Source organism: Leuciscus leuciscus, assembly GCF_965113295.1.
Source record: "Leuciscus leuciscus genome assembly, chromosome: 1".
Taxonomy (NCBI): Eukaryota; Metazoa; Chordata; class Actinopteri; order Cypriniformes; family Leuciscidae; genus Leuciscus; species Leuciscus leuciscus.
The window spans coordinates 11,252,717-11,269,340 of record NC_138725.1 but is presented as its reverse complement, the minus strand read 5'-3'; the positions used below and the strand labels follow the sequence as shown (position 1 = coordinate 11,269,340).

The 16,624-nt window shown below is 43.7% G+C and overlaps 2 protein-coding genes across 9 annotated transcripts in view; one reads left to right on the top strand and one right to left on the bottom strand.

Moving 5' to 3' along the window:
• LOC309498270 (uncharacterized protein) overlaps nucleotides 1–16,624 on the bottom strand; it is a 174,192-nt gene that overhangs the window by 102,588 nt on the left and 54,980 nt on the right. The gene's annotated exons all lie outside the window — the stretch shown is intronic.
• The window catches only part of LOC309499294 (serine/threonine-protein kinase Nek1-like), a 128,794-nt gene continuing 115,889 nt past the window's right edge, over nucleotides 3,720–16,624 (top strand). Inside the window, exon 1 of the mRNA XM_082170491.1 lies at nucleotides 3,720–3,729. The gene's annotated coding sequence lies outside the window, so the exon portion shown is untranslated. The remainder of the gene's footprint in view (nucleotides 3,730–16,624) is intronic.

Below are 16,624 nucleotides of genomic sequence, written 5' to 3'. Positions count from 1 at the left end.
TCTACGTAATAAAATACAAATTCTGATATTGGGGTTCCAATCATGCACTGAACCTTGATTAATTAACAAGGTTAATTCTTCACTGTTTTCCAGCTGTATATACAGTTTTATCATTGCTTTTGTTGTCAGGATTAGTAACTTGCCATTTTGTGACATTTGGAGTTCATTTTCTATAAAAAATCTTATTGGCATTGTGTATTGTCTACAAGTATTGAGGTCTCTGCATTCACATTATGCTTAACATCTGACATGTAGATATGGTGTCTCGCAAAACATCTATAGTATAAAGTACATGGATTTCCCAAGTAAAGCACATACCATAAATGTGTGGTATAATTTAATATTATATTGTTTGAGTGAAATGTAATGCAAAGGAAATTTCAACTAAATTGATACTACCCAACCTTTTACTAGCCAAGTTAAAATACTTTCACCTAACTTAGTTAAGTAACACTTAATTCCATATGTGAAATTAACTTAAAAAATATGCATGTGAAATAAAAAAAAAAGTAAATTTTACTTAGTTTATTTAGTGTGAGTCAGGTAGGAGGGCCCCTTAATTTTTTTTTGCTTAGGGCCCCAGGGAGGTCAGGATCGGCTCTGGTTGAAAATTACAGACAAATTTACATTAATGAAGCGATCTGAATCTCGTTGAACTAATGGATGTTAATTGACTACAAACCACTGCACAAAACCAGCACCAGAAGTCGCAGTAATGGCAAGTATAGTATTCAAGTCACATGTGTTTAGTCTGTATTGATACACTGTTTACAGTTTGATCAAACCATCATAGGTGTTCAATGAAGCCCAGCGCCACCTACAGGCTATAATGTGTCGACGTGAAAGGACTTTATTATTTTAACAGTTTTGATAATGATGAAGCAATAGGATAATAGTATGTACAGTATCGGTCAAAACAAATGGGCACATTACTATTTTATGTTTTTTAAGTCTCTTATGTGTCACGGTTCATAAATTCATTGTTTCCTTCTTGTCTCGTGTTTCTGTTGTTATGCGTGTATGGGTGTGTGTGAGTGGGCGTGACCGCTCATTCCAACTGATCAGCGCTCCAGCTGATCCCTTTCATCACTCCAGCTGCAGCTCATTCACGCACCTTTAAAGCCTCACTGCACTCTCCTTTCATTGTCAGATCGTTGTTTGATGTCTTCCGTGTGTGACCCTGTTCCTGTTGGCGTTCCTGTTCGCGTTCCTGTTCGTGTTCCCGTTCCTGTTCTCTGTTCACCTGGATATCGTCTTCACTCGGATCATCACGTCATCACATCACTTCACGGACACCATCGCTGACCATCTAGTCCTTGTGTCACCAGTCTGCAGCTTCATCACTGGACATTTATGCTTATATTCAATAAACAGAGTTTTTACTTGCATACTTGCTTCCGTCTTCTGTAAACATGACAGAACGATCTGACCATGACATGGAACCAGCAAGTAACCCATCATCACTTGAGACATTTGTCAATACCAGCATACAGCAAATGGATCAACAGGAGGAGAATCTCAACGACACAGTGAGAGCAGTTCAAGCGCTGGTGACACAAGTGTCCGAGCTCACCCAGCAACTCCAACTTCTGCGAAGTCCCGCTGCGCCACCCACACCGGCTGTTCCTCCCACACCACCAGACAACGCTTCCCAGTCAGAGCCCCGCCTTCCCGCACCAGAGTTCTACACAGGTGAGCCCAGCTTTTGCAGAGTGTTTTTAATCCGCTGCTCGATGCATTTCTCCCTGCAACCTAGGACTTTTTCCAGTGAATCGGCCAAAGTGGCGTTTGTGCTCACGCTCTTGACTGGGAAGGCAGCACTTTGGGGAACGGCGTGTGGGAGAATCAAGACCCATGCTGCACCTCGTTCCAGACACTCTCCGCCGAGATGAGACAAGTTTTTGACCGCGCCAGCACCGGGAGAGAGGCGGCCCGTATATTAGCGGAGCTCAAGCAAGGAGAGAGGTCAGTCTCTGACTATTCTATTGAATTCAAGACTCTGGCGGTAGAGTGTCAATGGAACGAAGAGGCGCAGTGGGACATGTTCCTGCATGAGCTGGCTGACCGCATCCAGAGGGAGATCTATGCCCTGGACCTGCCCACGTCCCTCAATGGGTTAATGGAACTGGCTCTTCGAGTAGACGCACGTCTATCCCGGGTCGAACGACGGTAGCTGCCTAGTCGACTGACGGAAGGAGCAGAGCATCAACGGTCCAGCGGCGGGGATGCGGTCAGCCCCGTCTACGATCACGAGCCCATGCAGGTCGGGCAAGCTCGGCTTACTCGGGAGGAGAAGGAGAGGCGGAGATCCCAAGGGCTCTGCCTATACTGCGGGGCATCCGGACACTTCGCCTTCAACTGCCCAGTAAAAGGGGCAAGCCCGACAGTAAGTATGAGGCTACTGTCGGGTGGGATCTCCGCCGAGAAGACCTCATCTACATCTACGCTCCTCCCAGTAAGACTAAGATGGTCAGCCCACGAGCACGACTGTCAAGCACTGGTGGATTCTGGGGCCGAGGGTAACTTTATGGACTATTCTTTTGCTCACAAGTTTCAAGTTCCCCTCCTACCACTCACCCGCAAGATTGAAGTTCATGCCCTCAACGGTCAAGACCTACCCAACATCTCACTCACCACCGGACCTGTCACGCTCGTCACGTCAGGCAACCACACTGAAACCCTTTCATTTTACATATTGGACTCCCCCCTCGCACCCATTGTTCTAGGACACCCCTGGCTTCTCAACCACAACCCCAAGATAGACTGGCAACAGCGAGCAGTGTTGGAATGGAGCACTAAGTGTCATGAGTCCTGTCTTGTGTCTGCCTGTTCGTCTGTTTCTGTCTCTGTGTTTCAGGAGGAGGCAGTGGATTTATCTAAAGTGCCCGCGGAGTACCAGGACCTGAAGGAGGTGTTCAGTAAGTCTCGGGCTGCGTCTCTTCCTCCGCACCGTCCCTATGACTGTGCAATAGATTTACTGCCAGGTACCACTCCGCCTAAAGGCAAGTTATATTCGCTTTCTGTTCCAGAGAGGGAGGCTATGGAAAAATATATTTCTGATTCTCTAGCAACGGGGTTCATCCGTCCTTCCTCTTCTCCAGCGGGGGCGGGGTTCTTTTTCGTGGGGAAGAAGGATGGATCTCTGCGACCTTGTATTGACTACCGAGGGCTGAACAGCATCACGGTAAAGAATACTTATCCTTTGCCGTTGATGTCTTCAGCCTTCGAGAGGTTGCAGGGAGCATCTATCTTCACTAAATTGGACTTACGTAATGCTTATCATTTGGTCCGCATCAGGAAGGGGGATGAGTTGAAGACTGCTTTTAACACCCCCAGGGGGCACTTTGAATACTTGGTCATGCCTTTCGGTTTGTCCAACTCCCCAGCAGTCTTCCAAGCACTCGTCAACGACGTGCTGCGAGATATGGTCGACCAGTTCATATATGTCTACCTGGATGACATATTGATTTTTTCATCATCTCTCCAGGAGCACGTGCAGCACGTTCGGCGAGTGCTTCAGAGGTTGCTAGAGAATGGGCTTTTTGTCAAAGCGGAGAAATGCGATTTTCATGCACAGTCTGTTCCTTTTCTAGGTTACATTGTGTCGTCTGAGGGAATTCGCATGGATCCTGAGAAGGTTAAGGCTGTTGTAGAATGGCCAAGTCCAGATTCCCGTAAGGCCCTACAGCGGTTTCTGGGGTTCGCCAATTTCTACAGATGTTTTATTCGGAGTTTCGGCCAACTAGCTTCGCCTCTGACCGCCTTGACCTCCCCAAAGACTACGTTCAGGTGGTCAGACGCAGCTGAGGCTGCGTTTGCCAAACTCAAGAGCCGCTTTGTTTCAGCTCCCATCCTAGTTACCCCTGATCCATCACGTCAGTTCATGGTGAAGGTCGATGCGTCAGAGGTGGGGGTAGGTGCAGTGATTTCGCAGCGTTCTCTCACAGACGACAGAATGCACCCATGCGCGTTTTTGTCCCACCGTTTGTCCCCTGCCGAACGCAATTATGACATTGGTAACAGAGAGTTGTTGGCAGTCAAGTAAGCGTTGGAAGAATGGCGCCACTGGTTAGAAGGGTCGGGGGTACCTTTTATCGTCTGGACCGACCACAAGAATCTGGAATATATTAAAACTGCCAAAAGATTGAACTCCAGGCAGGCTCGGTGGGCACTTTTTTTCGGATGTTTTGATTTTGTTCTCTCGTACCGCCCGGGTTTCAAGAACATCAAACCCGATTCTTTATCGCGCATTTTTGACCGTTCCGAACGCCTGTCTACTCCCGAGTGCATTTTACCCGAGAATCTATTTGTCTCCACACTCGTATGGGAGATTGAATCGAAGGTCAAGATGGCCTTAGAAGGGGTAACGCCCCCGGTCGGTTGCCCACCGAATCGTTTATTTGTGCCAGAGGGATTAAGGTCTGACGTCATTCAGTGGGGGCATTGTTCCAGCGTGGCTTGTCATCCAGGAGTTAGTCGCACCAAGTTTCTGGTTAAGCAGCGATTCTGGTGGCCACGTATGGCTCATGACGTTCACAATTTTGTATTGGCTTGCTCAGTTTGCGCCACTGGTAAGACTTCCAATCGACCTCCTGATGGGCTACTTCAACCGCTGCCGGTCCCTTCGAGACCCTGGTCCCATATTTCGCTAGATTTTATTACCGGTCTCCAAGAATCCTTCCTCGTGGAGCCAGCAACTATCTATGGTGGAGTACGCCCACAATACATTACCGGTGTCATCTACGGGCCTATCGCCGTTTGAGTGTAGTGTAGGGTACCAGCCACCAATCTTTCCTAGTCTGGAGTCCGAAGTCGCGGTCTCCTCCGCTCACGCCTTTGTCCAGAGGTGTCATCGCACTTGGACTAGAGCCCGCGAGACTCTACTCCAAGTGGGAGTGCGCACCAAGGCCAAAGCCGATCACCACCGGTCTAGGCCTTCCGTATACGTCGCTGGTCAAAAAGTGTGGCTTTCTACCAAGAACATTCCTCTCCGCTCCGTTTCTAATAAACTTGCTCCAAAATTTATCGGCCCGTTTACTGTCACCAAAATCATTAGTCCGGTGGCAGTCCGCCTCAACCTCCCTCCAGTGTACAGGAGAATTCATCCCGTGTTTCATGTATCTAAAATTAAACCCATGTTTTATTCTCGAATTAATCCGCCAGTCCCGGTTCCTCCACCGCCGCGACTCGTAGAAGGGGAACCATCATATTCGGTAAATCGTATTCTGGACAGAAGGCGGAGGGGATGCGGAGTTCAGTACTTGGTGGACTGGGAAGGTTACGGTCCGGAGGAGAGAAGTTGGGTTCCTGCCAGAGACATTCTGGATCACTCCCTTATTGATGATTACAATCAACAGGTAAGGGAGTCTGGGGACGCCAGGAGGCGTTCCTAGGAGGGGGGGTACTGTCACGGTTCATAAATTCATTGTTTCCTTCTTGTCTCGTGTTTCTGTTGTTATGCGTGTATGGGTGTGTGTGAGTGGGCGTGACCGCTCATTCCAACTGATCAGCGCTCCAGCTGATCCCATTCATCACTCCAGCTGCAGCTCATTCACGCACCTTTAAAGCCTCACTGCACTCTCCTTTCATTGTCAGATCGTTGTTTGATGTCTTCCGTGTGTGACCCTGTTCCTGTTGGCGTTCCTGTTCATGTTCCCGTTCCTGTTCTCTGTTCACCTGGATATCGTCTTCACTCGGATCATCACGTCATCACATCACTTTACGAACACCATCGCTGACCATCTAGTCCTTGTGTCACCAGTCTGCAGCTTCATCACCGGACATTTATGCTTATATTCAATAAACAGAGTTTTTACTTGCATACTTGCTTCCGTCTTCTGTAAACATGACATTATGCACATCAAGTCTGCATTTATTTGATCAAAAATACAGAAAACAATTATTACAATTTAAAATAAAGGTTTTCTATGTGAATATACAGTAAAGTGTAATTTATTCCTGTGATCAAAGCTGAATGTTCAGCATCATTACTCCAGTCGTCAGTGTCACATGATCCTTCAGAAATCATTCTAATATGAGGATTTATTATCAGTGTTGGACACAGTTGAGCTGCTTAATGGTTTGTTTTTTTCAGGATTTATTATGAATAAAAAGTAAAAAAAAAAAAGAACAGCATTTAATGCAAATAGAAAATGCTTTACTATTGTGGTGTAGTGTTTAATGTAATTGCATATTGACTCCACTAGAGGGCCACTGAGGGTTACAGGGGTTGTGGGAGTCAGACGGTGAAGTAGACATGTTTGAGTGCGTTAGCAGCAGTTAGTTGCTCTGTTATTAATAAACATTCATTTCTGAGATATAACTCTCCGTGTATATTAAAGAAAGCAAACATATTGTGCAATTCAAAAGAAGGTTTAAAATGTCTGTATTAGAAAAGTATATAAATTAAGGTGGACATGGGACAAATGTCTCATTTCCTCTTCAAGAGGTTGATTCAGTTTTTTTAAGTTTTTTTCTGAATAAGGATAAATTATGACATCTTGCAAGAGTAAACAGTAGCCGTTTCAAAGCTAGATGTGTAAAAGGGGAAGGCAAACATAAGTTAGCTTCTTCCTTCTCCTTTTTTTTTTTCCCTTTCTTTTGAACATGCTGAGACTTTTAATTTTATTATTTTCAGTTAAAATATGTTTTGTTACTAATGATCATGTTCTAAAGAAGAAAAAAAAAAGAATACATTTATTAATTAATTCATTCATTCATTCATATATAGTTTATGGGATACATTGGACGAGAAGAAACACTACAACCTGGCGCGGATTAATTCACAGGCTTGCGTAGGCTGCAGCCTAGGGGCCCCACGTGTGCAGGGGCCTCGGATTGGCCAGAGATTTTTTATTTATTTTTTTATTTACTTGAGCACGAAGGCACGGCGCCAGGATTCCAGTTTTTGATGGGCCAGACCAATAGTGGGTGGGCCTTAAATCAAAAACGTTAAATTAAAAACCTTATCCAATCACTGTTTAACCTAATAAAAATTACTGACTAATAGTCCTATACTGTTATAATATATGTGCGTATACATAATATAGATTTTAATAGCTTGATGCTATTTAAATATTTTGTTGCATTGTAAACAGTTTCGGTGCATAGGACAGACTATCCGCGATCGCTCTCCATGGTTCTGACCAAAGAAGAGCGCTTTGAAATCTCCATTACGCATCATACCTGGGCTGCATTTTCCTTAGCGCGCTACAAAGACTCTTAAGGTATAACTTAACTAAAGGTTAGCTACCACTAAAGGTATACCATTGCTAGGCATCTTCAGGGCTATCATGCACTCGTGAGGCAGAGGCGCTTGCGCCCTCGTAGCAACGGCGCTGGTCGCGCTAGCTGTGCTAGCCGCTAGGGTGGCAGAGACGAAGATGTGCTTGGTGATGTGGATCTCAGCTCTCTTCATCTCCTGGTTGCAGCGATGACTCAGAGACTGTACGTGCGCGTTTAAGGTACCTAATGCTGCAACAGGGCCGAGGGCTGGGTTGGAAAATATGTGACGTCATTATGGTTTTTAATTTTTAATTTTTTTGCGGCTATATTACGTAAACGCTTATTATCCTAGGGTATCCTAATTAAATTAATATAAAGGGGCGATTTGTCCACAAATGGCTTAAATGAACAACTACTAGTCGACTAGAAAAAAAATTTAGTCGGAGGCAGCCCTTATTCCACATATTTTCGAACCAGGCAGCAGGCCATTCTGGGTTGAGCAAGCGACCCTGCGGAATGAGCGAGCGGAGCGGAATATTCAGAAATGCGCTCTCCGCTCACAAGCTCAGGGCTGGGTTTCCCGATAACGTTGTCTCTTAGCACGCTACGAAGACTCAAGGTATAACTTTACTAAAGGTATACCATTTCTAGGCGTGTTCCCCGAATTATACATTAGAAATCTGCTTAAGATAATCCTTCTTACGTGCGACGTTACCCGGCGCTGTCTGTGGCGATGCTGCTGAATTGGTTGATATCGATGACTAGAGAATCAATTATTCTCTTGTTTCACTGGGTTATGCTAGATAGTGGTGTTCTTTATAAAAGAAGCACTTCAGAAATAGTTGAAATTACATTTATTAGGACTATTGGATATTATAAATAATAATCCAAACTATAATAGCCTATAATAGCCTTGCCTACAAATTTTAAAATTGTAATATATATTGCTGCCACAATAACCTTTTCAAAAATTGTATGTGCTTTCTTCTCTTTCCCATTTTTGTTCTCTGAGGTCGAGCTGCAATGAAATATTGTTCTTGTAAATACTTTCCAGCATTTCAGTAATAAAAGTTTACATCTTACGTACGGTGCTCGGCAGTGATCAAAAATTTAAACAGTGAATTTTGAATCTCTTGTAAACTCAGAGATGTGGATTCAGACGGCAATTAAATTACCACACGCCCTGTTTGTCAAAAAACAGTAGGTACTAATTTGGACAGGGATTTTTACGCGGGTTGGGTGAGAAAAACACTGATATTATGGATTTGGACGGCACTAAAATCACCGACTTACCCCTGTGAATGTTTAAAATACCGGACGAGCCCATGATAAACAATTAGCGTCCAAATAGGACTTAACTGAGAGTAACCTATGCTTTTGTAACGGGATTAGGTGATTGACAGTAGCGTTTGCCTATCAGCAAGTAGTATCTTCCATTTAAAGTCTGATTTGCCCCGTTTGTTTGCTCGTGTTGACGGTGGTTGTAGGTAAGCGTGCTATGTTTTAATAGGTGATAATTTTGAGAATGGTTGGTATGCATAACCTGAAATTGTTTGTATGTTAATCATAGTGCAGCTTTATGCTTTGGTGCTGGTGCCCTTTTCGTACTGCTTAACGTTCGTGGATTTGATGACTGTTCGCCTCTCAGGTATGTTTATTGTTAAGTGCTCGTTGTATGGGGCTGGTATGGTTGTGTGGGCTTAACATTTCTTTTCGCGTACTAAATAGGCTAGGCATGATTCCCTGTATCTCATTGTGTTATCGGTGGGCATGACTGTGACCAATCCGTGTCTATAAAGCGTGCTATTTGGCGTGATATCCTGATGGTAAGTGTTTAAACGTAACTATAATTGGGAGTGGGGATAGTATTATGATTGGTGACATCTTTTTTTTGTGTTCGCTATAGGATTCTCCCTTTCGTTCTATGCTGTGATTGTTTGCTGCTGTCTTCGCGCTGTTAAAGTGCTGCAGTCTATACAGACGCGCAGACGCGATCATCACCATTTAAAAGGGACTGCTCGTTTGGCTCTTATCGTGGCGTTTTAGTGCCCTGCTTCATGTTTCTGGCTTGTGTGGGAGGACTATTTAGTTCCGTCCGCTTGTAGGGGAGCTAAGCTGCCCTCTGTTTCTTTTTCTTTGATTTAAACTTTATTTCTTTTGTGTGTTTTCTATTACTTATAATTCTGTGAAAGTACAGTTTGTTTGGTTGAACTGATTTTCTTTTCTTTTCTTTCATCTTTATTACGGTAAAACCGATTAACTGCTCATAGCTTGGGTTGCATGTTATCAACCATCTATTAGTGTAACTCTATTTGTGTGTGATCATCTACTGAATTCAAGTTGTTTTGTAGTAATCTCAGGTGACCAACTATTTGATTCTTTTGTTTTTTTCTGCTTATGTCTGTTTGTCATTGACATTCATTGTTGTGAGGACTGGCTTCATTAGTGATGTTCACATTATCATTTCTATGTTCATTTCTATAATACCTTTATTCTTTTTTTATTTGTTTATTGCAGGAGCTGGGGTCCCACGGGTGGATTGCTCTTCTTCCTTGTGGTGGTTCTTCTTTATCGTGTGCGGTGTACACTTTGAGTGCTTGATAGTGTGATTAGACTGCACGGGTGTGCGTGTGCGTGGACATGTGCCTTGTAAAACCGAACTCCACATTGATTCCTGCCGTTGGGAGCCTCAGCCCTGCCGGTATTATTTAGTTTTTGTTTTACATATACATAACTGCTACATACCAAGTTGGGTTGTATATGTTTTATTTTTATTTTTGTTTTGTTTGAAGTGGGGTTTCAGTGTCTCTTTTTGCTTGTTTTAGTGTCCAACATTTTAAATCATTTTTGTATTAATAAACATTTGTATTTTTGTACATTTACTCACGTCTCTCGTCTAATTCTATGAGGGAACCGAACCTGTGTGCTTTGCTCAATGTTTGAGTATTTTCCCTGGGGTTAACTCCTAGGGTGGCGTAGTCGGACTTTCTTATTAGTAAACAACTTGGGCTCGTGTCTCAAATTACACCGCCCCGCCACAATTTCACTGGCCTTTAATAGCGCTCTTTTATTAAATGAATAATATAATATATAATAATAATATAATTAAAATTATAACAACAATCAGTGTGATTGACAATTTTATTCTTTGCATGAAAACCCTTGAATTAGCCTAATGAACACTGTCTGGGTGTATTAAAACTTAAGAATTCTATTCGTATAGACCTGCAACATTGATGAGGTGAAGCTAAGAGTGGTCCAGACCAACCTGCCGAACGTATGACTTACAGAAGGTATACTTAACTAAGAACGTTTGGGGAAACACGTATTAACAATAAGGTACAGCTTAAGGTGTAACTTAAAGGTGAACTGAACTGACAGAATCAACACTGATAACATGTTGTTTATGACAATTAAAAGTAAATTACACAAAAAAAAATATTAAAAATATCAATATAGCTTCTTTAAAAAGCTACACAAAAATTGCGTTTGTTAGTATAAGAACGCTGGCCATTCTGATGACGTCACTGGAATGGTAGGATCTGCGAAGGTATATGGCAGCTGCAACTGCAGGTCCTATACACACGAAATTTAGTCATTTTGGTTACGCGTTTGAGCCTGTGAGGGACAGGCCAGTAGTACCTGACTACCACCACAAGGAGGACGATCAGTTTCAGGCTCCACCTACAGTACAGGATCGTTTGGGGGGGGAAGTGACTGGTGTGGGTGCGGGCGCTGCCGGAGCATGGACACTGCACTGGAATCGATCTGTTGCAGAGAGGTCAACCTGGAACATTTATTTTTGAAATGCGAAATGGAATTAGACCATAATAGTTCAAATTTGTGATCCTTGCTCCCCGCTCCTCCTTTTCCACTCTGCGCAAATGCGGCGGCGCACGCTGTATCGCCTCACTGATCCAAGTGCAAAAGAAACTACGAGCATGCAACGCCGTTACGTTGTAAATTACACGAAATAAAAGTAATGCAGGTATGATACAGATTGTATTTGCAATGTACATAGTCAATTATTAATGGAGCAATAGTGGTTCATGGTGTTATAAGAGGGAAATGTGGTGGGAGGTTGGAAGGCTAGCCTGTCATGCACTCTCATTTATTGTATACAAGCACATTATGTATTTTAATAGAGACTGCTTGTATATGTCGTGTGCATTTAAGAGAAAAATACTAAAACATGAGGTACTGTGCGTTTTAGAAAAGGCAGATAAATGGCAAATGTGATTGGACGAATTCATCCAATGGGATCACTTGTTAAGTTAGCTGCATGCAAAATGTTAAAATCAAAATACTGCACGGCCGGTTACTGCACAGATACCTCTTACTATGGACCTAGCAGCTAACGTTAGTTCTGCGAGTTGAACTCCCTGCATCAACAATGTTTCCTGACACGATGAACATCAGCTAGCTTCAGGGTGAGTAGAGGGACATTGGATTCTGTTTACAGACCTGCTGAGGTTTAGTTAGCTGCTAGTAAACGCATTATTATCGATCTGTGCTATCGTCGGAGTCATGATTTATGATGTATTTATACAGTTTATATGGTCGGAGTGGTGGCTAGCTTGTGGAGTTTGACAAAAGTGCTTCCAATGTGTTTAGCTGCTAGCCCTTTACCTTGGTTGGATCGTTTGGTATCTAGCTTGGTTTTGTTACTCAAGTTCAATTTCAGTGAATACAGAGTGTGTCAGGCCACATTTACACATAGCCGGGTATTTAGAGAAACGAATATTTCTCCCCCTCCGTTTTCAAAAATAACATCGTGCACACAACATCGTTTTCAAAAAAAGTTGTCGTTTACATCAACCCGCATAAATACAAAGGGGCGGCAGTGTAAGGAGAAGGATAAAGCCATGCAAGCCAATCAGAATCCTCAAAATCGACAACGACGAATAGCACGAGCGACTTCCTGTTCCTTTCAAAACAATAGACATGGCGCGAGGTTCGTTCGTGTGGACAGACAGCGAAGCAAATGCAAACAGGCCAAAAGCGTTTTCACAAAAGTAAAAATGAGTACCACTTTAACAGCATCCATGATAAAATAGTAGCCAAACAAACTCATAGACAGTATGGAACAAACTCTAAACATAGGGCGCTCACATGACGTAAGCATTTTCTGGCGCATAATGTGACGTTTGAGAACCTAAAACCCCGTTTCTCCCAGTTGACACGGCAACACATAACCGGCGTTTTCAGAAATCTCCACTTTGGCCGGAGTTTTTAGAAATAATCATTTTCTGGGATAAAAACGGCGTTTTCGTGTAAATGACAGGCCAAAACGCAGGGAAATATCTGCGTTTTCCCCTCGTGTAAACGGGGCCTCAGTCTCACTTTTGTTGAACGCTATAAAGCCTAACGTTACACGTTATATGTGCGTGTAAGTGAATATGTACATGTTTTGTGTATGTGACAACGTTACATCCAGCCCTTTGCTTAGTATACTTAATAGCATGATAACAGTTAACATACTTCTCTGTCCTCTGCCTGACGTGAGCGTTCCAGCCTCAGACTATGTACATGCTATGGCTGCTCTGCTTGTGTTGGTTAGCAACAGAGTAGCTTACCATTCCAGTGACGTAGTGGAATGCTGAAATCCAACATGGCGGCGCCCGTGTAACAACAACATTTTCAATGTACCATTTTATCCCTTTTAACAAATTCTGCCATTTTAATAATTGTCCCAATGAGAATAAATAAAATACATCTGTTATTTCACCTTTACTCAAATTTTCAGTTCAGTTCATCTTTAAGAACGACGTAGAGTTAAGAAGGTTTCGGGAAACCAGCCCTGATCGGAACAAACCCGACCACTGTCTGCTTGTCTGCTGAACTTGTGTAGAAACATTAAAATAGACATAACCAGCTTTTTAAAATTGTTTTTAAAACTAAACATTTAGACTATTTTAGCACAAATTATGAGCTTATTGACGTTTTTTATAATTCTTGACAAAGTTTTTATTTTTTTATTTTTTTGAAAAGTTTTGGGTGGGTCGTGCCTGGCGCGAACAAAAAAATACCATAATTGGCCCATAAGAAACATAAAAAAAAAAATAACAAAAAGCAGGTGATTGGGTAGATTGAACTTGAAGGAATGTAAAGAAAACACTGTTGGCTGTCTCAGTGTATGTATGCCAGTTCACCGTAGTTGCGTGTGGACCATGTATCATGTATGGCACTAAATACATTTTTAGGGGGGGCCTCACACAAAGAGCAGCCTAGGGGCCCCTGACCACCTTAATCTGCCCCTGACTACAACTATCGCTTTTTATCAATTTAGCACATGCTTGCTGAATAAAAGTATTGATTTACTTTAAAAAAAAAAAAAAATAATAATTTCCTTGAACGGTAGAGTATATTGGTACAAACTATTTCTATTTTAAATAAATGCTTTTTTTTTTTTTTACTTTAGCACTGCAATTTTTCTCATTTAGAGTAGACTACAGTATCAGAGGGATTTCCTCACATATTTCGCATCAGTAGGAGGCCTGCACATGACATGCAGGAGTGCCCAATCCTGCTCCTGCCGATCGACTGTGCACAGTTCATCTCCAACCCTAATCAAACACAACTGAAGCAACCAATTAACGTCTTCAGGATCACTTGAAAATTAAAGTCAGGTGTGTTTGATTAGGGTTGGAGATGAACTGTGCAGGACAGTTGATCAGCTGGAGCAGGGTTGGGCACCCTTGAAGTAGGCTAAATCGTGCGCATAATTTACTTTTTTTTTTTTCTCTTGTATGTCATGTGAGCAAAACTATTCCATATTTCACTGTTATGTCATTTATTTCCATGGTTTGTCATGGCCCGGACTTCACAATTCGAAAATCCATATATTTTTCAAGGTTTTCCATGACCGCAAATCAAAGACACGCCAGAAACACACACGTCTGTATAATGCCACTAATGTAATGTTATATGTTGTGCGATTGTAGTTGGGAAGCCCATTACCTTCCCTAATAATTGTAAGTGGGTCGTAAGCCAATTGGCTGCACCATGGTGATATAAAGGGCGATAGACCTGTGCTTGAGGTCTGTGTCACTAACGCTGTACTGTGGCTGCTTCCACCATCAGGTGTGGACATTTGAGAGAGGTATGAGCGCTTGGTGACTTTGTGAGATTATCTTTTAAATTTAGTAACTAAATGTCGCCAGTTGCATGTTTCCTGCACCATAGTATGCTCCGATTGTTCGACTGCAGCGTATGGTTCGCATCAGCTGTTCTGTTTCTCGTGCGGGTCTCGCACTGCTGCTGTCTCTCTGTGTGTGTGTGTGTGTGTGTGTGTGTGTGTGTGTGTGTGTGTGTGTGTGTGTGTGTGATTATGCATGCGTCATATTCGGCATCGGTATGTCTAATAGGCGTTTGCTAAGTTTTGGATAGTGAAGACTCAAATCTCATCATTTAATATTGTTTTAGTATTATTATTATTTTTTTATTAATATTCATAATCAGTAGTATTTGTTTATTGTATTATGTATCTGTTTTATACTTTTTATATACATTCATAATCATTTGTAATCATTGCATTTTGTGAAGATGTGGGAGAGACTTTGGGAGACTTTGGACTTTGAGTGTGTGCTGCAGAGACTGAAATATATATTCAGTGTTTATACATGCATAGCATAAAGGGATATACATTCCAACGTTAATGGAAACCATATGTTCTTCTGCTTAATGTATGTGTTCCTATGGTGATGTCGTTTTTTCCTTGGTTAGTAGTATAAAAACCAAGCCCTTTTGTCCGAAAATCAGGAAGAGATGGAAATGCAGAGAAGATGACTGAGAAGCTGAATCAAGTCCTTCGCTTGGTCCATTGTCTCTTCCTCCTACAGTATGTCTTATAAACTAAATAAATAAGAGATCTCTTGGCAAAATCACTGGTGTCTGTTTCCATGAAATCAAACAACAGGGGAAAGCTGTCACGGTTGGTAGATCCGCTGTCTCATTCTAGTCTGTGTGTTCATGTGTGTGTGTGAGTGTGTGGGTGTGTCTGTTCATTCATTGTTTCATGTGGGCGTTGTCACTGATCATCCTGATCAGCGGCAGCTGATTGTAATTATCACAGCCTATTTAATGCCCTGTCTTTCGTCTTATGTTTGTCAGATCGTTGTTTGATGAATCCCTGTCTGCGTGCCTGCTCCTGTTTATTCCCTCGTGTTTCGCCTGCACTGCACTGCACTGCACTGCACTGCACTGGACTGGATTATTCACCGCCGATCTCACCACGGATTCTTCACCGCCGATCTCACCACGGATTCTTCACCTACACTCTCACTGTGGATCGCCTGTCTCAGCCCCTGTGTCACGCTCTCCTGTTTGCTGTGTTCCTGGCGATCGCATCAAGAAGAATACGTTGTCTGTCATTAACCTTGAGTATTTGTTACCCAATAAATACATTGTGCACTCGCACTTGTTTCCTATCAGTTTGTCGTTACAGAACGATCTGACCCAACATGGAAGCAGCGAGCGCGGAGTCCTTCAAGGATTTTGTGGACCACAGTATCGCCAGGATGGATCAGCAGCAGGAGAGTATCTCTAACACCGGACGCGCGGTTCAAGCGCTCGTGACACAGGTGTCCGGGCTCACTCAGCAAATCCAACTGCTGAGCCCTCCCACTGTGCCGCCCACACCGCCTGTTCCCCCCGTCGTGCCAGACGTCAGAGATCGTCCAGAACCACGCCTACCTGTTCCTGAGAGCTATGCTGGTGAGCCGAACTTTTGCAGAGCATTTCTCACAAAGTGTTCTATGCATTTTGCTCTACAGCCAAAGACGTTCGAGACCGAGAAGTCCAAGGTGGCCTTCGTCCTCACATTGCTGAAGGGGAGAGCGGCGTTGTGGGGAACAGCGGTGTGGGAGAACCAAGACCAATGCTGCGCCTCGTTCCACGCACTCTCCGCGGAGATGAAGAGGGTCTTTGACCGTGCGGTGGCCGGCCGGGAGGCGGCCAGAAAACTAGCCGACCTGAAGCAGGGAAGCTCCTCGGTGGCGGATTACTCGATTGAGTTTCGGACCCTGGCGGCGGAGTGCAAGTGGAACGAGGAGGCACAGTGGGATATGTTCCTGCATGGGCTGTCCGACCGTGTGCAACGCGAGATCTACCTGCTGGACCTGCCTCCTCAGCTCAACGGGCTCATCGACCTGGCTCTGCGGGTGGATGCTCGCATCAACCAGCGGGACCAACACCTTCATCCCATCCGCATCCACGGCGGCGTTGGGCCGAGGGACAGCCTGGAGCAGAGCACGGTCGGACCCACCAACGATCCCGAGCCCATGCAGGTAGGGAGAGCCCGGCTTTCCCGGGAGGAGAGAGAAAGGCGGAGGTCCCAAGGACTCTGCCTTTACTGCGGCGGCCGTGGACACTTCCTACACTCGTGCCCGGTAAAAGAGCA